This window comes from Stenella coeruleoalba (assembly GCF_951394435.1).
Source record: "Stenella coeruleoalba genome assembly, chromosome: 8".
NCBI lineage: Eukaryota > Metazoa > Chordata > Mammalia > Artiodactyla > Delphinidae > Stenella > Stenella coeruleoalba.
The window spans coordinates 17,813,781-17,837,384 of NC_137154.1; the positions used below are offsets into that span (position 1 = coordinate 17,813,781).

A 23,604-nucleotide genomic window follows, 5' to 3' on the forward strand; every position below is an offset into this window, starting at 1 on the left:
TTTAAAATGTTGTGTTAATTTCTGCTGTGCAGCAAAGTGATTCAGTTATACATATATATATATATTCTTTTTCATGTTCTTTTCCATTATAGTTTATCACAGGTTATTGAATGTAGTTCCCTGTGCTATAAAGTAGAACCTTGTTTATCCATCCTATATATACTAGTTTGCATCTCCTAATGCCAAACTTCCAATCTTTCCTTCCCTATCCGCCCTCCCCCTTGGCAACCACAAGTCTGTTCTTTACATATGTGTATCTGTTTCTGTCTCATAGATATGTTCATTTGTGCCGTGTTTTAGATTCCACATGTAAGTGATATCATATTGGATTTGTCTTTCTCTTTTTGACTAACTTTGCTTAGTATGATAATCTCTGGATCCATCCATTTTGCTGCAAATGGTATTATTTCATTCTTTTTTATGGCTAATATTCCTATATATATATTATATATATATATATATAATATATATATATCAATCACATCCTCTTTATCCATTCATCTGTCGATAGATATTTAGGTTGTCTCCATGTCTTGGCTATTGTAAATAGTATTGCTGTCAACATAGGGGTGCATGTATCTTTTTCAGTTATGGTTTTGTCTGGGTGTATGCCCAAGGGTGGGATTGCTGGATCATATGATAACTCTATTTTTAGTTTTTTGAGGAACTCCATAGTGGCTGCACCAATATACATTCTCATCAGCAGTTTATGAGGGTTCCCTTTTCTCCACACCCTCTTCAACATTTATTATTTGTAGACTTTTTAATGATGACCATTGTGACTGGTGTGAGGTGGTACCTCATTGTAGTTTTGATTTGTGTTTCTCTAATAATTAGTGATGCTGAGCATCTTTTCATGTGCCTCTTGGCCATCTGTATGACTTCTTTGGAGAAATGTCTACTTAGGTCTTCTGCCCCCACCCAACAAATCTTAAAATCAAGTATAAAGAGATCAAATTGTTTACAAGTAATTTAACCATGTCACAGAACAAAATTCAAAAATATTTCTGGGCATATAGATATCTAGCATCCAAAAAAGTAAAATTCACAATGTGTGGCAGCTAATCAAAGAGTACTAGATAACTGTAGGAAAATAAAGATCATACAAAGAAGAAATAGAAATTAAAAGACTGACTCAGAAATAACACAGATATTAGGGTTGGCAGACATGGATAGTAAAACAGTTAATATAACTGTGTTCCAGATGTGCAAAAAGTTAAGTAGAGATATGGAAGATGTAAAAAAGAATCAAATAGAACTTATAGAAATCAAAATTATAATATCTGAGATGAAAAAGACACTGGATGAGATTACTAGCAAATTAGACTTTGCAGAAGAAAAGATTAGTGAACTTGAAGGCATGTCAAAAGAAACCATTCCAAATGAAACACAGAGAAAACAAAATAAAAACAAAAGATACTGTCAGTGAGCTATGAAAGAACTTCAAGAAACCTAGTATATATGTAATTAGAGTCCCCAAAGAGAGGAAATATTTGAGAAATCATGGCCAGAAATGTTTTAATTTGGTGAAAACTGTAACTCATAAATCTAAGAAAACCAATGTACGAGAAATATGAATAAAACTATTTGAAGACACATTTTAATCAAATTGCTCATAAGCAATGATAAAGAGAATATCTTAAAAGCAGCCAGAGTAAAAAGACAGAGAGGAACAAAGATAATGATGATTTCTCAGCAGAAAAACATGCAAGTGAGAAGATAGTAGAGCAACATCTTCAAAGCTCTGAAAGGAAATTAAAACTGTTAACCTAGAAAGTAGTTCTTAAAAATGAAGGTGAAAAATGGCTTCTTCAGACATATGGAACATTTCATCAGCAGTAGACCTTCATGTCATAAAATTTTAAAGGAAGTCCTTTAGACAAAAGGAAAATAGTACCAGTTGGAAATACGGATCATCACAAAGGAATAAGGAATATTAGAAATTGTAACTGTGGGTAAAGATATAAGATTTTTTATTACAATTAAAATCCCTTTAAAATAACTGACTTTTAAAACAAAAATGATAAAAACTTACTGTGAGAATTATAACATATTTGTAAATAAAATGTCTAAAAAAGCATGCAAGTTGGGAGGGGAGAAATGAAAGTATACAAATTTTAATATTTATTCCTTGCATAAAGTGATATAATATCACTTGAAGGTATACTGGTATAAAGATGTATACTATAAATCCTAAAGTAACACTAATATGAAAAATACAAAGTTGTAAGTAATAACCCAACAAAAGAAATAAAATGGAATTATAAATTTAAAAAAGGGTATTAAGAAGAGTAGGGGAAAATAGAAAACACATCACAAGCTAATAGACTTAAAACTAATATCAATAGTTCCCTTACACATAAATGATCTCAGCATATCAATTAAAAGACAGGAATTGTCAAATTATATATAAAATCAAGACTCAAGGGTGGGAGGGAGGAAGATGCAAGAGGGAAGAGATATGGGAACATATGTATATGTATAACTGATTCACTTTGTTGTAAAGCAGAAACTAACACACCATTGTAAAGCAGTTATACCCCAATAAAGATGTTAAAAAAAAGACTTAAGCATGTGCTGCTTATAAGAAACACATTTTAAATAATTGTCATAAATAAATTTAAAGTAATTTGGTTGGATGGGAAAATATATACCATGCTAATACTCATTAAGGAAAGCTGAGTCAGCTGTATTAATACCAGACAAACTAGATTTCAGAGAAAAGAATATAAAGAAGGATCTTCCCTTTTAATGAAAACCTAGAAACTAGATATCAGTTTTGTATATTTCAGCAAATAATTAAATCATTTATTTTGGAGAATAAAGTTATCTTATAAGCATCATTATCCTATTGGCCTGGACTGCAAAAAAATTAGACCATACAAAGGATGCGGGCAGCAAGAATAATAATACAGTTATAGAGAGAGTGCCAAATTAATTCCTTGCTAAACAATTGATTGTGGTGTATAAATATTAACACAGAAAAAAACCAGGATTTGGGATAATTCATATTTCTTTTTTCAGGATATTAGAGTCCATGGACATGAGTATAGACTTATGGGACTGTCAATAAATTTAAAAAAAAAATTGTTTTTCTCCTTCTAGTCCTAGAAATGGACTTTAATTGAAGCTGGCAGATACTGGATATAGACAAAACACCTGCCAACATCTATCCAGAAATATTGTCCAAAAGTGTAGCAGAATTATTTCTGAAGGTTGATAAATCCAATAAGGGGTTAGATCCCTATACTTTCAGGCTCTCACACATGTGAGATCTCCTGGCTGGTACATCATTTCTTTTCCATTCTTGTAAGCCAAATCCTCTCACTCACTGAAATCCTTATTCAAGAAGTAGGTCAAGGATTATATTTTAGTATCACTGTGCATTTTTTTTTTTTTTTTTTTTTTTTGCGGTACGTGGGCCTCTCACTGTTGTGGCCTCTCCCGTTGCGGAGCACAGGCTCCGGACGCGCAGGCTCAGCGGCCATGGCTCACGGGCCCAGCCGCTCCGCGGCATGTGGGATCTTCCCGGACCGGGGCACGAACCCGTGTCCCCTGCATCGGCAGGCGGACTCTCAACCACTGCGCCACCAGGGAAGCCCTACTGTGCATATTTTTTAAAGAATCCTGCATCTTCCAACAATTTCTCATGAATACTATAAGTCTCACATTTGGAGGAAACACATTTTGAAAGGTTAAGTAACTTGTCTAATGAAACATAGTAGGTGACGAAACTTGGATTAAAGCATTTATTTACTCAACAAAAATTAATTGAATGCCTAATACATTCTAGTCACTGTTCTTGGTTTTAAGAGTGCATCAATAAATAAAATGGACAAAACAAAAACTGGAAAAAACAAAAACTAAGTCCTGCCCTTTTGGGCTCAGATGTGTCTAATGGAGAACATGTGATTTTATTACTGTCTCCTATGACTTCCTTATCAAAGAGCATTGAAACTTCCCCTTTCTAACTTCCCGTTAAACATGACATCAAGAATGTATTTGAAATACTCCTCACACAAAAGCATTCTAAATGAATGATAATGAACAATATTTTAAAAAAAGTCTACTGGAATAGTGGAAAGGCACGTAGTGACAGGATGAGATAGGGCCTGATCTGTCAGCACAGTGACTTGTCATGCCCAACATTTGTGTTGGGAAACAGATGCCTGAAAGTCTACCTCAAAGCAAATTAAGTATTATTTATTAACTTTTTTCTTTATTAATAACTTTTCAATGATAATTCCTACATCTGTAGTAAAATGTGAGAGCTCCTAAAGGAATGCATAGCTAAACTAAAATGAGAAAAAGGATCTCGGAAAAGGGATGTTTGATCATACAGCAAAAATACTGAATCTGTGTATTAGGTAAATCTCTTTCGAGTATAACCTATAGAAATCTAATGCAAACTACCTCAGAAACAAAAAAATCCATTTCAGGTTAAGGCTGGTTTCAGGTACACTTACAATGACAATTACATCTTGTTCACCACGTCCTGAGTGATCTTTTTTCTCTCTGGCTTTATTCTACATATGGTTCTCTCCATTTGATGAGGAATATACCCACTTGCAAATCCAGGATTATGTAGCAGTTACAGCTCTTACTTTCAGAGGGAGCGCATGCTAAAATTTAAATTTTATAAAGGAGAACTTACAGAATATAATTATATATTTTGATATTAACATTAATATTTGAGAGTCTAAAATCTTATATATTTTATAAAATAAATTAGTTCTTCAAGAGTTTTTTTCCTCTTATTTTCACTGTTGTTTGATGTGATTGTTCTGCTCTTGATTTATTTACTCACTTAGCACTAGGGTATTGGAGGCAGTAATGCTTATTGGTTTTTCCTATGTGTAAGGAACTATGATCAGCACTTACCTTCATTAATCACATTGCATTGTCACAACAGCCCAGTAAGAAAAGTCCTATTATTCCAACCATTTAAAATGTAAGGAAGTTGAGTCTTAAAAGACTGTCCAATTGTATGTATCTAATAAACAGCTAAGCTAAGATGTAAATCCAGAAACTGAGCTTCTCATAGGCACAATGCTACTTTGCCTCTCTGACAGTACAGTAGGGAAAAATTACCTAAGATTACAATGCTTCCTCAAAATTAAATCCTTAAATCTTTATCTTACAAAAGACTGTATTTTAAAAAACGACATGGGGTAATAAGAGATATCAAACCCTAGTGGTAACATATGAATTCAAATCCCAATTCCACCACTGATTAGCTGTGAACATTTAGGCACTCAGCTCAAATTTTATATACAGGAGTTTCATAAAATGTAAAAATATAATAATATATATACCAGTATATTTTGTGAAGATTAAGTGAAATAGTCTGTTGCTTGTATAGTAGGCAGGTTATACTGTAGCCAATAATAGCATGAGAGTCAGGTAAAATATAAAAATTGTTTATTTAAAAGTGTTAAAGGGCAAGAACTCTTGCATTCTCCTGGACTATAAAATGGCATAACCACTTTGGAAAACTCTGATGATTTCTGAAAAACACAAATATATACCTATCATAACCCAGAGATTCAACTTCTAAGTGTTCACCTAAAAATGAACATATGTTCACACAGAGTTGTACAAGAATATTTACAGAAACTTGTCCAGGATAGACCCAAATTGGAAACAACCAGACTTCCTGTTAACAGATGAATGGATTTTTAAAAATTGTGTTAGTTCCATACAGTGGAATAAGGCACATCAATATAAAGAAACTACCTGTTGATACACACAATACGGATGAATATCGAAATAGTTACTCTGAGTGAAAGAAGCTGATACAAAGAGTACATAGTGTGTGATTCCATGTATTTTAAATAGTGGTAAATGCACAGTAATTTCTAGTGACAAGTAGCCAATCAGTTGTTACCTGGGGAAGGGAGCTAAAGGAGGAACAGACTGCAAAGGAATGTGAGGATCTTTAGAGAGAGAGAGAGATTTTACATATCTTGATTGTAGTGGTGGCTTCATGGGTACATACATCTGTCAGATTTAGTGAGTCGTACGTTTTAAATGGATGCAGTTTATTATATGTAAGTTATACCACAGTAAAGTTAACTTTAAAAATGGAGAGACATTTCATGTACATGGATTGAAGGACTCAATATTTTAAAGATATAAATTCTTCCCAAACTGATCCGGAAAAATAAATGCATTTTAAATAAAATTACCTGCAGGGTTGTGTGTGTGTGCATGCCTGTTCATGCATTTGCAAGCATGTGTGTGTGAAAATTAAGGAAGTGGGTCTCAAATTTACAAAGAAATGCAAAGAACACAAAATATCTAACACACTATAGAATAATATTAAACAAGCTAGATTAATATCATATTGAGGCCTGTTATGTATAACACTAGTAATTAAGACAATGTGAAATTGTCATAAATATAGACAAATTGACCACTGAAGCTATAGAGAAAATCCAGGAATAGACTTACTTACTTACATATCTATGGTTACCTAATTTTTACAAAGGAAACACTACACTTCAGTGGGAAAAGAATAGTCTTTTTTGTAAATGGAAATTCATATAGAAAAATAATAAATCTTATCCTGTTCCTTAAATTATATATGAAAATTGATTCTAGATCTAAATATGTAAGAAAAAGATAAAACTTTTAGAAAAAATATTAAAATAACTTTATTACCTTAAGGTAGCCAAAGATTTCTTAAACAAGAACAGAAATTACTCATAATAAGAGGAAACTTGATAAATAGATTACATTAAAATTAAAATTATGTCAAAGACATGATTAAGAGTGTGAAAAGTAAATTCAAATAGGAGAAAATATTTTTTGCATATATCTGTCAAAAATAATATCTAGAATAAAGAACTTTATAAATAAGATAAACAATAAGTCAATAGAAAAAATGAACATTTTTGAACAAATTTTGTTTTTTTTAATTTTATTTTATTGTGGTAAGAACATTTAATATGAGATATATCCTCTTAACAAATTCTTAAGTGTACAACAGTATATTGTTGGTTATAGGTGCAGTGATTTATAGCAGATCTCTAGAACTTACTCATCTTCCTTAACTGAAACTATGCCCATTGATCAGGAACTTCCCACTTGCCCTTCCTCCTAGTTCCTGGCAACCACCATTCTAATCTTTGATTCTGTGAATTTGACTAATTTTAGGTTTCTCAAATAAGTGGAATCATGCTGTATTTGTCTTTCTGTGACTGGCTTATTTCACTTAGCATCATGTCCTCAAGTTTGTCGCATGTGGCAGAATTTCATTCCTTTTAAGGCTGAACACTGTATCTGTGGATGGACGTTAAGGTTATTTCTACATCTTGGCTATTGAGAATAGTGTTGTAATGGATATGGGAGTGCTAGTATCTGATTTCGATTATTTTGGGTAAACACCCAGTTATGGGATTGCTGACTCATATGGTAGTTCTGTTTTTAATTTTTTGAGGAACCTTCACATTGTTTCCATAGCAGCTGCACTATTTTGCATTCCCACCAAAAGCACGCAAAGATTTGAACAGACGTTTCATTTAAAAATATCCAAATGGCCAGTAAACTTAGGAAATGTGCTAAACTTTATATGCCATCATGGAAATACAAATTGAAACCACCAGAGTGACTAAAATGAATAAAATAGTCTGACAGTTTCAAATGTTAAGTAATGATGTGAAGCAAATGGAATCTTCATACTCTCCTGGTGAGAGTATAAATTGAGATATAGCCACTTTAGAAAATGGTTGGTCAGGATGCACTAAAACTGCACTAGCTCATAACTTAGGACTTAGCAGTTCCATTCCTTAGTGTATACCCAACAGAACTGCATAGTTATGTTCACCAAAAGCATTATACAAGTATGTTTATAGCAGCATTATGTGTAATAGATTGATAATGAAAACAGTCATCAGTGATAGAAAGGATAAATACGATGAGATATTATACAGTAATGAGAGTAAATGAACTGCAACTACATGCAGCAAGATGGATGAATCTCATAAACAATATATTAAGGAAAGAAGCCAGACACAAGAGTAGTACATGTATATGATTCCATTCACATACAGTTGAAAAAGAGGGAACATTATTTTTTCCCCTTGAAGTCAAGATAGCAGTTACTCTTGTGTGGTTAGTAACAGAGATGGGGCATGAGGTGACTTTTGGGATGCAGATGGTGCTCTGTTTCTTGATTCAGGCTCTGACTGCAGGAATGTGTTTTACTTTGTGAAAATCCATTGTGTTGCACACTTAGGGTATGTATCCTTTTCATTATGTATGTTAAACTTCAATACAAATTTTAAAAAGTAACACACATACCAACTATATCTTACCTTATTAAAGAAAATCACATACCATTTCATGAATGATTTAAGCTCTGCGTAAAGTAGGAGAACCCAGAGGAGGAACTTTAAACTATTTTGTAGTTGAGCATTTAGAATACGTAAGTCAAGAGACTGAGAAAGGAGGAAGTCCAAGAATGGATAGAAGTAAATATCTACATATAATGAAGGAAGATTTCTGCTTACAAAGTCTTTAGAAATTGTTTAGAACTAAATTAGTGCCATAATAGAGAGTGATAACAACGTAACTTCCTATCTTGGATAAAGATAAATCAGAATCAAAAAAGTAAAATACAAATTTTTAATTTTTGTGGCAATGTGTGTATATTCACGCGTTTCCTTAAGCATGCTTAAACATTCTTTGTCCTTCCCTCTTCCCCCAACCACGCTTCTCTCTCTCTCTGCCTCCCTCCCTCCATTCCTTCCTTTGCCTCTTTTTCTCTTTCTCTCTTTTTTTTTTTTGGTGATTATATAAATCAAACACAATAGTTGAGTGCCAATATATTTTCTTCATAGTAGCATCATTATCTATTAGTTATCATCTTAGATTCCTACAGGTCAAGGCAATTTTTTTTTTTTTTTACTTTGGTTGGTTGTCCATTAAGTATCGTCAGCTGCAGTCTGTCATCCTGCGATCTTATCGTCCCCATAATATTGGCAATACCAGTTACCTTGCAGCATCTCTCACTGTCAACCATAGCCTTCAGAGGATAGGTAACATCAAGCTTCTCAGATAGGCTGGTGCCCCCTGTACACTGTATTTCACAAAGCCTTAATAGAGGGAGTGTCTATTAAGCCCTTGATGCTAGAAGTGTGGTTCCCACACCAGCAGAATAATCTCATGCTCAACCTGGATATATTGAATGAGAATTTGCATTTCAGCAAAATCCGTCGGTTCTTTGGATGCACGTTAAATTTTGAAAGCCACCACTGTAGGCATTCTCTGGATAAAATGTTCAAGGGGTAGGTTCTTAAGTCTTAATTGATAAATCATTTCTAACAGCCGCAATTTCCTGAACTTCTGGCTTTCCTTCGTACTCTGCCAGGGGAACTTGGAACATCCACCTCAACTAAACCACTGTCCTATTTACGTTTTAAAGAACTGTTCTAATAAACATTAGAAGCAGCTCTGGTTGTTCTTGACATAATCCTAAATCCTAAATCCTAATTGATTTAAATGGTACCAATAAATGCTTCCCTGTCCGTGACACAGCCCCACTAGTACAACATTCTCTACACTTCACCTTGGTTCATGCTGGTACACATTTGTCAGGTACTGTAACTCCTTTAATAGTAGGCTGTTTCTTCCTGGGGCAAAGTTCACACTTCCCTGCTTAGGTTGTATTAAAAGTGACTTGGATTTTGGTTCTAGAGGCAATGAGGAAGACTGGAGGAGGAACTTGTAGAAGATGAATGTTGCTCTGAGATGCAGCTATTCCAGATATAGGATTGCAAGATAAAGTTAAAATTGAAATTTAGATAAATGAAAAACCTTGTTTTAGTATAAGTATGCACTACGTATTGCATCAGGCAAATTCATACTAAAGAACACTTGTTTCTTATCTGAAATTCAAATGTAACTGCGTCCTTTTTTCAAAAAGATTAACCTTTCTATTTTAGATATTTTACTTTTAGATTTACAGAAAAAATACAGAGGTGATAGGGAGAGCTTCCATGCATTCCACACACATTTTTCCTTATTGTTATCATCCTATTTAGTATGGTATATTTGTTACAATTAATGAACCAATATTGATTCATCATTATTAACTGAGGTCCACATTTTATTCAGATTTCCTTAGTTTAGCCTAGCATCTTGTTCTATTCCAGCATGCCACCCAGGATACCATATTACACTGACTTGTCATGTTTCTTTAGGCTCATCTTAGCTGTGACAGTTTCTGTGATGTTCCTTGTTTTTGATGACCTTCAAAGTTTTGAGGAGTACTGGTCAGGTATTTTTTAGTCTGTCTCTCAGTGGGATTTGTCGTCTTTATCCTGATTATATTGGGGTCATGTGTTCTTGGGAGGAAGACCACAGGATTAAGTGCCGTTTTTATCACATAACATCAGAGGTATATATTATCAACATGGCTCAACTTTGAACCTTATATTTTAAGGTGTATATCTGGAGTCACTGGTTCCTGAAAATATTAAAATTAAAAAAGCACTTAGAGGTCATCTCATATTTTAGACCCTGAATATCTTATCCATTTCAATTTGTCCCAGAATCTTAAATTTATTAGGTACGTATGGTCTGTTTGGGAAATGGGTTATCAGTGATCCATCCCCTAATTATACTATAGGAAGTACCACATCTGAGAATATGTTATTTAAACAGCTAATATTCATTAATATTTCATCCAATGGAAATACTCAAAAGGTGAAAATTTTCTATGAACTTTCTATCCATGAGTTGATCTAAGTGTTATGACAGTTATTTTCCTTTCTTCTTTTGATAACTGAGGAATAAAGAAGGAATAGTTAGCCTGGAACATTGTCTGGCAGATTTTCCACATAATATCAAGTAATAAACACCTATGAAATCAAATGTACAGAGCCTAGCCATAATGAGTTTCCCAGAAAAAGTGAATCCACTTTGTCCAGGTTGCAGTCATCAGGGTCAACAGCCTACAAGGATCTCCAGGTGGCTTGGGAAATTCCTGGGTCTGGGGAGATATCCTGAATGCTAATATTGACATTCCCTTTTGCGAGTTCACTATAAAGATGAGTACAAATACATCCTTTATTAGTTAACCAAATATTTATTTTTCTAAATATCTTTGTTTGAGTGTTCTTATTCCAGAGCACAAAATCCATAACCCTCTTGGTATCTGCTCTAATACTTTATGTGTATAATTTGCCAATCATTTAGAAAATATGTAATTTTTCACCCCTAGTAACATTTTCTTGTCTGTATTTGTCACAACTTTTCAGAGACGTTCACAGCTTTTCCTTGTTCCTTTGTGTGCTCTGTTTCTGCTTGTTGTCATCATTAAACATGCTGTGTCCACTGTTGAACTAGGAATGGTTAAGAAAACAAAATAATTAAAACAATATTTGTTAAAACCCTACTGTGTGCTTGGCATAATGGTGGGTTCTCAAATAAAAATAAGAAAGAATAAACAGTAAAATTTACAAAAATGCTGAAGAAGAGCATGGCGTTTCTCAGGAAAAATAAGTAGTTTAATTCAATTAAAATACAACATACAGAGAGAGAGTGGTAAAAGATAAAACTGTAAACCTAACATCTGGTGGATCATAAAAGTCCTCTCTTATCTCCTAACTGCCACGGACTTCATTTTAAGCACCAGTGTTCTAAGATTGAATCTCAGCTTTTTGAAGTCTTCCCTGGTGGCTATATAGGGAAGAAAGAAATAAAAATTCAATGGCCTTCCTTAGGATAGATGAACATCTACTTGAAAAGGCAAGACTTAGGAACATGGGGTAAGGAATAATTCAAAATGGAGTATGGTCAAGTAGAAAATACTGGGCTAAGAAATATATTATCCATAACAACTGGTGTTTCTTTAATCCATTTTCCTCATTGCAGCCAGAATTATTACCTTGTTAAAGCATAGATCCAATCATTTCAACCTCTACATTGCACGGCCCCTGAAATCCTTGACTGATTTTCTAGTGCTTATAGAGAAACAAAATTGTTTCTTTAACAAGTCTTAACAACCTCTATCCCATATTTATAACCAAGTTTCTTGATTTCTGCATTTCAACCACACTGGCTTTTATAGGCCCACACAACAATATTTACTTTTTCTGTAAGCCCACATGGGCTGCTCCCTGTTTGTGGAAAGCCCTTCCCATCCTGGCCATCTTTCCTTTTCATTTAATTCCAAACATTTCCTCTCCAGACGTATCCTCTGGAAAGCTTTCATTGGCCTCCCTTACTTGTGCAAATCCCCATTATTCAGTTTCATACTGTATTAGTCAGGGTTCTCCAGAGAAACAGAACCAGTAGAAGATGATGGATAGGTAGATGATGCTAGCTAGCTAGCTAGCTAGGTAGATAGCTAGATATCTAGCTAGCTAGATATTTAGAAAGAGATTTATTATGAGGAATTGGCTCACATGATGGTGGAGACGAAGTCCTATGATCTGCCATCTGCAAGCTGGACACCAAGGAAAGCCAGTGGTATAGTTTCACTGCAAATCTCAAGGCCTAAGAATCTGGACCACTTATGTCTGAAGGCAGGAGAAAGATCCATGTTTGCCCTTCCTCAGCTTTTGTTCTATTTAGGCCCTCAGTGGATTGAATAATGGCCACAATGTGGGTGAGGGTAATCTTTACTCAGTCTACTGATGCAAATTCTCATCTCTCTGGAAACATCCTCACAGACACACCCAGAAATAATGTTTTACCAGCTATCTGGATACTCCTTAGTCCAGTAAAACTGACAGATAAAATTAGCCATCACAGTAAAGTTCACTTCATTTGTCTCCCATCTCTCAAGGATCAATTTCCTTTAGCTATTCACTCTTCCTTCTCCTAGACCATCAGTTCTTCTCTTTATAATTTTTTAAAGTATACGTGAAAAAGTATGTTTCTCAATTAAAACACAAAGAAACCTTTCTTGACCTTATAATGTCTTCCAATTACATGTCCATTTTTCTACTTTCCTTCACAGAAAAGTTCCTCAGAAGAGTTTTCTACTCATTGTCTCAAATTTCTCCCCTCTTATTCTTTATTGAATTCAGTTCAGCCAGGTTGCAGCTCTGAGCATTCTTCCAAAATAACTCTCATTAAGGCAGTAACTGGCAGATATATTACTAAACACAAATGGACAAAACTCAGTCCTCATCCATACTTGACATGTCACCAGCAGTTAGGACATGGTGACCATTATTTCCTCCATGACAATTTCTTCACTTGAATTTCAGGACCCTACAACTTAATGGTTTCTTCTTGCTGTGTTGAAGGCAGTCTGCTCAGTCTTGTTTGCCGGCTCCTCTTTCTCCCATATTCTGTCTTAATGTGGGACTGCCTAAGGAATCAGTCTTAAACCTCTCTTGGATTCCATCTTACTCCCTACCATGGTGATTTCATCCAATCCCATGCCTCAAATGCCACCTGTATGCTTATCGGTCTAAGTTTTATAGGCTAAGCCCAGAACTGATCCCTGGACTTTTGGGTCAGATATCTAACTAAAAATTCAATATATTTGTTTGTATTGCCAAGAGAAATCTCAGACTTAAAAATTAGCTTCTGATCTCTCAACTTAAAACCTGTTCCTCTGCCAGTCTTCCCTATTTCAATTAGAGTCCTCATTTTATCTACATGGTTCTCAAATTCTGGGGTCAAACTTAACTCCTGTCTCTTATATTCTTACACCACCTCTTCCATCAATTAGCAAAGTCTGTTCACTCAACCTTAAAAACATATGCAGAATCTGGCCAATTCTAATCATGTCCACTGTTATCTGTCACTTTGGACAAACCTACAGTCATCATCATTTCTTGTACAAATTATTGTAATTGCCCTCTAACTGGTCTCTATATTTTTCCTTTGCCCTATGTAGTCTACTAAGCAGAACAGCTGGAATGATCCTATTAAAAGTAAGATGAAGTTATATTTGTAGGGAAAGTTCTTCAATGGTGTCTTATTGCTCTCAGAATAAAGTTCTTTAACCTGTGAGGCCCTATACAGTCTGGCCCTCTGCAGACTCTTTGATCTAATTTCTTGATTTTTCTTTTTCTTTGAGTCTGCTTCAGTCACAGTGGTCATCTTGCTGTGATTTTTTTTTTTTTTTTTCTTTTTTAAACTAGGAACTTTCTCAGTGTGGGAATTCTTGGCACAAACAAAGTAAGCTGCCAGGACCCAGTTAATTAACTAAAGGAACGGCTGCTATTATTGTTGATATCTGAATTGTTAAAGGTCTAGAAAGGGGTGCCTGTAAGTCTGTGCTTTGTTGCATAAAGTAGACCAATTCAAAAGGGGCTAGTTAATGGGCACAAAAATTCCCATGATCCCTCCCACTTCCTTGCTACTGTATCTTCAGAAGTAGGGCAAGATCCTTTTAAGCTAACAGATATGAAATTGATTTACTGATAGATTGCTTAAGACTGATTCAGGAATGGGGAAGTGCTAAATTGGTAGGTAGAAGTTATTATTAATGTGTTTTGGAAAATACTGATTCTCTACCTTGTCCCAATCTTACTGAATAAGAATGTTAATGTGGTGGAGCTGTTGAATCAGTGTTTTAAAGAAGTTATTTTATAATTTTTATGCTTATCCAGATACAATCCTAGCTGCAAAAAAATTCCCTGACGATCTTTTAAAAAATGTTAATAGTCATGCTTAACCTCAGAAATCTGATTTAATAACCAGCAGCATTGAGAATCTATGGTCAGAGTTAGAGATCAATATTGAATGAATAAAATGAGTGAGTGACAACTGATTAAAATGTGAATTATTATATACTTATATTCCTTGACAATTCAGTTATGTTCTCATTTTCCCTTGGATTGTCTTTAGTTTCTCAATGTGAAGGAAAGACTAAAAATTAAATTCCTCACTTCATATTATGGTTGAGAAAGTCTTCATTACCTTCATTGTCTGCAATTTCTGCCCTTGTTTTGCCATTTCCTCCTTACTAAAGCTAGAGCTGTTTTTCTAGAACTCAACCAATCATATTATGTGCATATTTAAAAACTTGTTTATGTTTCTGTTTTTTAATCTGGAACCTTTTGGTTATGACGGAAACTCAACTCAAACCAGTTTAAATGAAAAAAAAAATTCTTTTCAATTGGCTAACATAACAGATCTGAGCTGAATCTAGGACTCCATAGGATTCTATTTATTTCCAGTTTTACCCTAATTTCTCCATTTTGCTTAATTCTTTCTTGAAATTTCAGATTTGCTATTTAGCAGTTTAGCATCTGTGGTAACCCAAACAAAATTTCAAGATTAACCCAGGTATTCAGCTTGAATCATGGGTTCATCCCTTAGCTGCACTGGAGCCGGAAGGATGGGACGATCTGACTGGTCAAACATGTGCCTCTTATGAGTGTGCATTTTTGGGTTTTGAGAGTGTTGATACAGGTTTGCACCACCCAAGACATATACACTGAGACTGGCCCAAAGGGAAAAAGAGAGGGCTCTTACCAGGAGAAGAAAGGAAAAATCCAGAGCAGACAAAATGACACCACAGGATATATTCAGGATGATTTAATTAAAGTGTTATGCTAGTCCCCAAACCATTACTACTTGTGCCCTATTTACCTCTATAGCCCTGAAGGTCATTTACTTCTCCTCCTGTACCCACCATTTCAGTCACACTGAGCTACTTGTTTCTGGAACATGCCATACTCATTTTTATGTATGCCTTCACTTGTGGTATTTCTTATATTAGGAATACTTGCCAAATTTCTATTCCTTTTTCAAGGTATATCTTTCAATCATCCACTGCTGTGTAACAAACCACTTTGAAATTTAATTATTGACAAAAGCCATTCTATTACTTACTCATGAATCTGCGATTTGGGCAGCGCCCAATAGGAACAGCCCATCTCCGTTTAACATAGTGTCAGCCTGAGAAACTCAAAGAGCTGGGGCCTCATCTCTCAGGAGGAGGTCAAGCTGGGTCATATATCTGAGACCTCAATTCTCATTGTCAGCTGAGTGTTCATCTGGAGCCAGCCATAGGGGCACCTTAGTTCCCCTCCACGTGGCGTGAGGTTCCTGTAGCATGGCAACTTGACTAAAAGGGAGAGAAGTGGAGGCTGCCTGTCATCTTAAGGCTCCAGACATCACTCTGCTGCATTCTCTTGGTCAAAGATAGTTGAAGGGCCAACTTGGGTTCACAGGGAGGGGAAGTAAGCTCTCTTCTCCGTAGGAGGGAGATGTGCGGAGTGACGTGCACATTTAAGTGGCGGCGGTGTTGGGTCTGGGGGTTGTGTGGCTCTTCTTCCAAGACGCCTGCAGCCTAAGTCCAACTTAGCTGTTTCCGTTTTCCAGTAGGCTGGCTCAACCTCTGAATGACACCAAGTAAAGTTAATAATTTTTGTGTCTCTTTTCTTTTAAAAGAGTGTTTCTCAGAGTATGTTTAACAGATTTGTTGGGAAGCAAATAGGCCCACTACAGAAAAAAAAAAAAGATTTTATTTTTAATCAACTTAATTGTGGAGGGTTTCCCTATTGCAGGAAGTCTCAGCTTTTGTAATATGCTGATGTGCATTGTAAACCTCCCAGTGATAGGAGTAAGGAAGTTAGGTGGAGAACAGGAAAGGTTACATAATAGAGCCTAACAGTCCACTTGTCATGTAATTTTATAATTATTTGATTGTCAATTTGTATGTTGTACTATGAGCTCTCCAATCATGGTAATTTGGTGTTCTTTTGTTGTTTTGTGTCCAACTATCACAGGGCCTAACACATACTAGTCTTCTAGTGAACATTTCAGGAATAAGAGGTAAGGAAAAAGAGAGAGGAGGGTAGGGAGGAAACAGTTTTAAACCCTTCCTCATGTAGGCCCAGCCTCCATGTATGCAGTCTGACCACTTACGCAATTCCCAATTCATCTGATAGAATCCAGTCTTTCTGTGCAGATTCCTCAGAGGAACTCATCATTATTTCAGATCAAATAAAACCATGTTGCTCCTGAATAGTTCCATTGTAATAGAAAGGACAATAGCCCCTGAATGATGTTCACATCCTAATCTCTAGAACCTGGAATAGTTACAGTACCCAGCAAATGGAATTAAAGTTGCAGATGAAAGTAAGATTGCTAATCAGCTGAACTTAAAATAAAGAGGTGATTTTGGATTATCTGCATGAACCCAGTGTAATCACAGGAGCTCTTAAAGTGGAAGAGGGAGACAGAAAAGAGAACCAGAGCAATGAAGTGTTAGAAGAACTTAGACAGATGTTGCTGACTTTGAAAATGGAGACAGAAGACAGTGAGCTAAGGTATGAGCCAGGATGACCTCTAGGAGCTGGAAAAAGCAAGGAAATGGATTCTCCCCTAGAGCCTCCAGAAGGAACACAGCTCGACTGATACCTTGATATATGCCCTGAGACCCATTTTGGATTTCTGACCACCAGAACTATAAGATAATACATTTGTATTGCCTTAAGCTATTGAGTTTCTGATAATTTGTTACAGCAGCCATAGAAAACTAATACACCCGTGGATGATTACCATATTTTCTGGTTGACTAGTGATTAAAAAGAAATTATTTAGAAGCAAGAATGGTACAGCCCTGGCTACACTTAATTTAATAGATTCAGTCTTAATTACCTTGATGTGACTCTGTAGTATGTTAGCAAATACACCATAGTCCATTTGTAAAACTGACTAATCTATATTAATAGATGCTCTCAGTATGGTATTCGGTCTGGGCTAATTCCACTATAGGAAAGCATGCGTGAATATTTGTGGGATATGGAAATGGTTATTCTTTAGGTTATATAACTCTGAGAAACACTGTGCTTTGAGGATGATTTGCAGCTTACAGAAGCAGATCAATGTTTTATAAGGAAAGGAGCATTCCAAAATATGAGAATTTTAATAATATATAAATAATTCATCCGAAGTATGTTCAGTTATTTAAATTTTCTTTCCTCAGGTAGCTAATAAGAACCTCCCCGTGTCTGTCATGATCTCAGGTGGTGGGGATACACTGGTGAGTTAAGCACAGTCACTTAAGATTCATATCTTTTATTGGAAGAAACTGACTAAAATTTAATATTGAATCAATGTGAATGATGCTCTAATAATATTTACAAAGTATTGTAGAAGATCAGATGAGAGTTCATCCAACTTTTAAGAAAAAAAAACTTTACGATGCCAATAATATTGCACTGTATCTTTAAAGTATTCAGGTGAACAAGTTAGAAAAATAGATTCCAGGAAGAGGAAAAGACCCATGTGAAAACACTTATATCTCCAAAAATACATTTGTTTGAGAGATGGGAAGCAATTTGTGGCACTGGGATACAGACTATGCATGAAGGATATAGCACAGTGGAAAGGGAGGAGCTTATTGAAAATTTTCCCAGGAAAACCATGCAGGGACTAACAATGTGAGGGTCTTTGTAAACATACCAAGTATGTTGGATTTCATCCTGAAGGATGTGGGAAACAAAGAATTTTTAAACAAACCCATAACAGCAGATTTTCTCCAGAGAAATCTAAAGATGTGTGGATGATGAATTGGAGAGATGTTATTAAAATGAATCAGAAAAACATGATGAAAGTTGAAACTAGGAAGATGGTGATTGTTCGGAGATTAGAAAATTGGGTGACACTTAATGAGCAGATTCTATAGTTTTGGTGATTGAGGAGAAGTGGAATTAAAAAACTCTAATGGTAATAATTTAGACAACTAGTGAAACTACGTTTCCTTATTCAGATACCATAATAAGAAAAACATGTATATCATTTATCATGGTTAGGATTCTTTCTGATGACAGTAATAAAAAAATATAACTCAAACTTGTTTTAAAAAAAGTAAGGAGATACAAAGTCTCACATACCTGAAATTACAATAAAACTTTGAAGAGGCTTGAAGGTGAGCCAAATAATGATTCCAAAACAGTTTATATCTCCTTTCAACTCTGCTTGCATTGTCTTTTTGCTTATATTCATTCAGAGCGCTGTCTTCAACAAATGTTTTTACATGACGATACTTGTTAAAAATGTGTCTCAATTGTTTTGAATATTTTACCAGATTTAGATGTGAAAATTATAGGTCTTCTCAGTTCCATTCCTTTGCAGAGTAGAAAATAAATGATTAAAATTGAAAGTAAGATCTCCATGAATATATGCTTTCCAAAGTTGAAATATTATAAAATTAAACTATAGAGTTTTAATATTAAAACCTGTATTCTATTTGAACTCTCACAATTAATTTGCTCAAATCCACTGTTACCTTTGAAGTAGTAAATTTCAAGTTTTCCCTGTTTGCAAGCTTTATTTTTAGTCATTGCAATTTATTAAATCTTAAGCTGAACATTTCTGTTCTTTTATTTCTTGAATAAACTGATTAAAGATTTTCAATTGATTTTAAATGGAATGCAAAGTCTTGGTTATAAAACAAGTTAAATACCATTGCAGAACACTTAAATTGATATCCAAGTAATTCTTGTTTTTAAATTTATTTTGTTATTTTATTTTATTTTGGCTGTGTTGGGTCTTTGTTGCTGTGCGCGGGCTTTTCTCTGGTTGCGGTGAGCAGGGGCTACACTTCATTGCCTTGCGCGGGATTCTTATTGCAGTGGCTTCTCTTGTTGTGGAGCATGGGCTCTAGGCACGCCGGCTTTAGTAGTTGTGGCACACAGACTCAGTAGTTGTGTTTAGTTGCTCTGTGGCATGTGGGATTTTCCCGGACCAGGGCTCGAACCCATGTTCCCTGCATTGGCAGGTGGATTCTTAACCACTGTGCCACTAGGGAAGCCCTCCAAGTAATTCTTGAAATATTTAAACATTGCTAAAATCCAGTTGATGATGACAGAAAAGAGAAGGCCCAGATAAATTCATGTTGAAATATGTTTTAATGCAACATCAACCATATACACACAAAAATTATAGTTGTTTTTCTATTTCTGTGCATAAAGTATTTACAAATTTTGACTACAGCTATTTCAGTGCAATTATTAAGTTATGTACCACAAGAAATTCTAGGTATATTTCTTTTTTGTTTGTTTTTTTTGTGGTACGCGGGCCTCTCACTGTTGTGGCCTCTCCCGTTGCGGAGCACAGGCTCTGGACACACAGGCTCAGCGGCCATGGCTCGCGGGCCCAGCCGCTCCGTGGCATGTGGGATCTTCCCGGACCGGGGCACAAACCCGCGTCCCATGCATCGGCAGGCGGACTCTCACCCACTGTGCCACCAGGGAAGCCCTAGGTATATTTCTTGATAAATAGGTTTTTTACTTTAGTAAGACCATTGTTTTCACCGTAACACTGTACTCTAACAACTTAGTGTTTCATATTTTTATCCTTGCAAAAACAAAATATTTAACTCCAATGTTGAGTGTTTTAATAGTGTTCACACTGCTGCTTTCAAGAAAATGAACTTGTAAAACTTTACTTTGATGCTATGAATTAAATGAAAAAAGTTGAACCATTATTGGACTTAACTGATTTTCTATTTGAAGCATGTGCTGATATAACACTTATATCATTCAGTTGTTTGTGAAATTCTTCTGTTGATGGAGTCAACATTGTCATCTATTCCTTCACTTTTCCTATCTACCTATGAAAAGTTGGATATGTATTCACTTAGAGAAAGTCAATTGGTCTAAATGAAAAGTCATAGTTTGCAGTATGATATGTTACTCTCCCTTGGGTAGCTGGACACATTTGTCATCTCAAGTATAGTTCACTTTAAATGGACAACATTCTTTAAATAAATACTGATGCTACTTCTGCAGATCTGTGTCCTCTAGTTTTTCTCTCCTGAGAGTAGATGGTAACACCAATTAATATTTTATTCAAGTTAAACTTTTACCAACTTTTTAAGAAATGGAAACTCTGGAAGTAAATTTTTAAATTTATTTATATCAAATGATTTATTGCAAAAAATAAAATAAAATGCTACCAAACAATAAATTAGATAAATATATATATAGATATGCAACATTAAATAAATATCAAAACCACTTAAGAAGAACATTAAGACTACAATTTTTGATAGGACAACACAGCTATTATTTCTTGATCATTTTTCAAGCACACATCAACCTATAATTTCACATTGACCTGACTAACTGGAGGTTCCATGGATTCCATTTCTCAAAGGTCATGGCACAAATCTTGACATAAATGGCTGGTATTCCAAGTGACCAGCAGGGGCAGTAAAAACTTCTACTACTCCTCTAGACCTGAAAAATGTAGCTCTTTCCTACATGTCCATTTTTTTTTATAGACTTTATTTTTTTAGAGCAGTTTTAGGCTTTCAGTACAATTGAACAGAAAGTACAGAGAGTTCCTATATACCCGCTGACTCCACACACTACATGTCCTATTATAATTATTTTATCAGAAAATTTTTGCATTCTGCCCTCAAAAGTGAGATATTATATCTGGAAAAGAAGAGTGAAAACACACTGGTAATCTTCCAGATAGCCACATGTTAAAGTTAGAACTCTGTTCATTTCACATGAGTTTCATCCATTATTATACAAGATAATGGCAGGAGCTGAAAGTAAAATTTTAATGCAACTATTATTAATAATACTTACTGAAAAATGAAAAAACCTAGGTTAAATGTTGAACTGAACAGGACTCAAGACAATAGGCATGTATTTCAGGCAAACTTGGATACATGTTCACCCATGTATTATGACATTGATGTGATTATCATTTCAGAGTATGCATGGAAAACACATTGTAAAGGTTAAACAATAAAAAGCACTAAACCTCACATTTATGTTGAAAATGCTTATTTTTACTATTTCCATTGTGCTAATATGGCTCAGATTTCAAACTTCCTGATCAGTTGACACAAGTGCACAGACAAGAGTGTGTTAAGGGAGTCTTCTGGAATCGAATGGAAATCTGACTCTGCCACCTTCTAGCTCTGTGACCATCAACACATAAACTACTTTTCTGAAATTCAGTATATTATCTTATAATATGGGGATGATGTTACTTCCATTAAAGTGTTCTTATAAGGTAATGTGAGTTCACAGCAGCAAAGTGCTAATATTGTAGTAGCTCAATAATTTAATTTCCTTCTGTATGCCCCTTTTCCTTCACTTCACTTTTATGTCAAGAGTGTGATACTTCCCATCCACCCATCCACATTAAAACGACTAAATTAGGGGTAGTGACTATCTATATAAAGTCTCCCTTCTCTAATTTTTACTGCAGTTGGGACCCATTTGGGTGCTGGCAAAAGGATTTATAGTCAGTTAATTATGAACATAACAGTTGGTGGATTAGAGGAAGAAATGAAACTGTTTAAAGGCCTAATGGTACATTTTAGATTCTGGAACTTCCAATATGAGTCTTAACAATGTCAGGGAGGTTGGTTTTTTGTTTTTTGTTTTTGTTTTTTTTCCCAGTTGTGGGCACGAGGAGTTAGGAGATCAGTTTAAAGGAAGAAAATATTGTGTGTTCAAATATCATAAGGTGACCCTTTGAAGAAACTAACAATCAAGAAAGAGCAAAGTAACAGTTCCTTTATGTTTCTCCAAAGATTGACTGTGTTGAATCAGAATTACCTTACAACGTACATAACAGGTGGTGTGTACAGCTATAGGTTATGTATATATATAGCTCATAAAAGTCATTAAATAAAATAACTTGAATAAAAAAACAAGGGTTAGAATAGGTCATTAATAGAAGAAGAACCCTGAAATGTCATTAAACATGAAACAATTTTCAACTACAATGATCTAGGAACTGCATACATGAGACAAAAATGAAATACACAAATATGACACCATTTTACATCCATTAGACTAGCAAAAGTTAAGTTTAACAGTAGCAAGTGTTGACAAAGATGTGGGAAAATGGAATCACAGGATCATGTTAACCCTTTGGAGAGCAGTTTTACAATACTACTTACTAAAATTGTCAATGTGCAACCCTACGACTAACAGTTGTACTTCTGGGATTATATTCTATAGAAATTCTCTAAAATGTGCAATAGGAGACTTGTGCAAGGGTATTTATGACACCATTTTCAATAATAGGAAAATGCTACAAATGATCAAAATCTAATACTGGAAAAATGGAAAATGAAATATGATATACTTGTATAATTCAATACTTGACATCAATTAAAAGGAATGAACTAGACTTCTTTATAGCATTGGTCATCTCAAAAACATAAGTTTTGAGGGAAATAGGCTATTTGAAGAATGATACATATAATAAATATGTATGCAAATTTAAAACCATAGATAATACTATACACAGATATATATAAATGAGTGTTGTCTATTTACCTATCCATATCTATCAGGAATTGTTATGCATTCATGAATTTATCCATCTTTCTGTCAATCCATTAATATATCCATGTGTATTTTAAAATGTACTAGAATAATGCACATAAAATTTATGGTTGCCTGGGGATGGAAGGAAATTTGCTAGAACGGAATTGTAGATAAAGCAGAGTGCATTGTAAGTTCATTTACAATGTGTATCTTTTCATAATTTAAGAAAAGAAATGAAGCAAATTTTACAAAATATAATTATTGTCTATTTTAGGTGGTGTGTACAGCTATAGGTTATACCATTCTTTTAATCTTTCTTATTTGTCCAAAAATAAGATTCTAAGTGATAGAATTAAATATATATAATGCTGGA

At 34.8% G+C, this 23,604-nt stretch overlaps 1 protein-coding gene across 12 annotated transcripts in view; it reads left to right on the top strand.

Moving 5' to 3' along the window:
* Positions 1 to 23,604, top strand: part of LRRC4C (leucine rich repeat containing 4C) — a 1,468,103-nt gene that overhangs the window by 36,603 nt on the left and 1,407,896 nt on the right. The gene's annotated exons all lie outside the window — the stretch shown is intronic.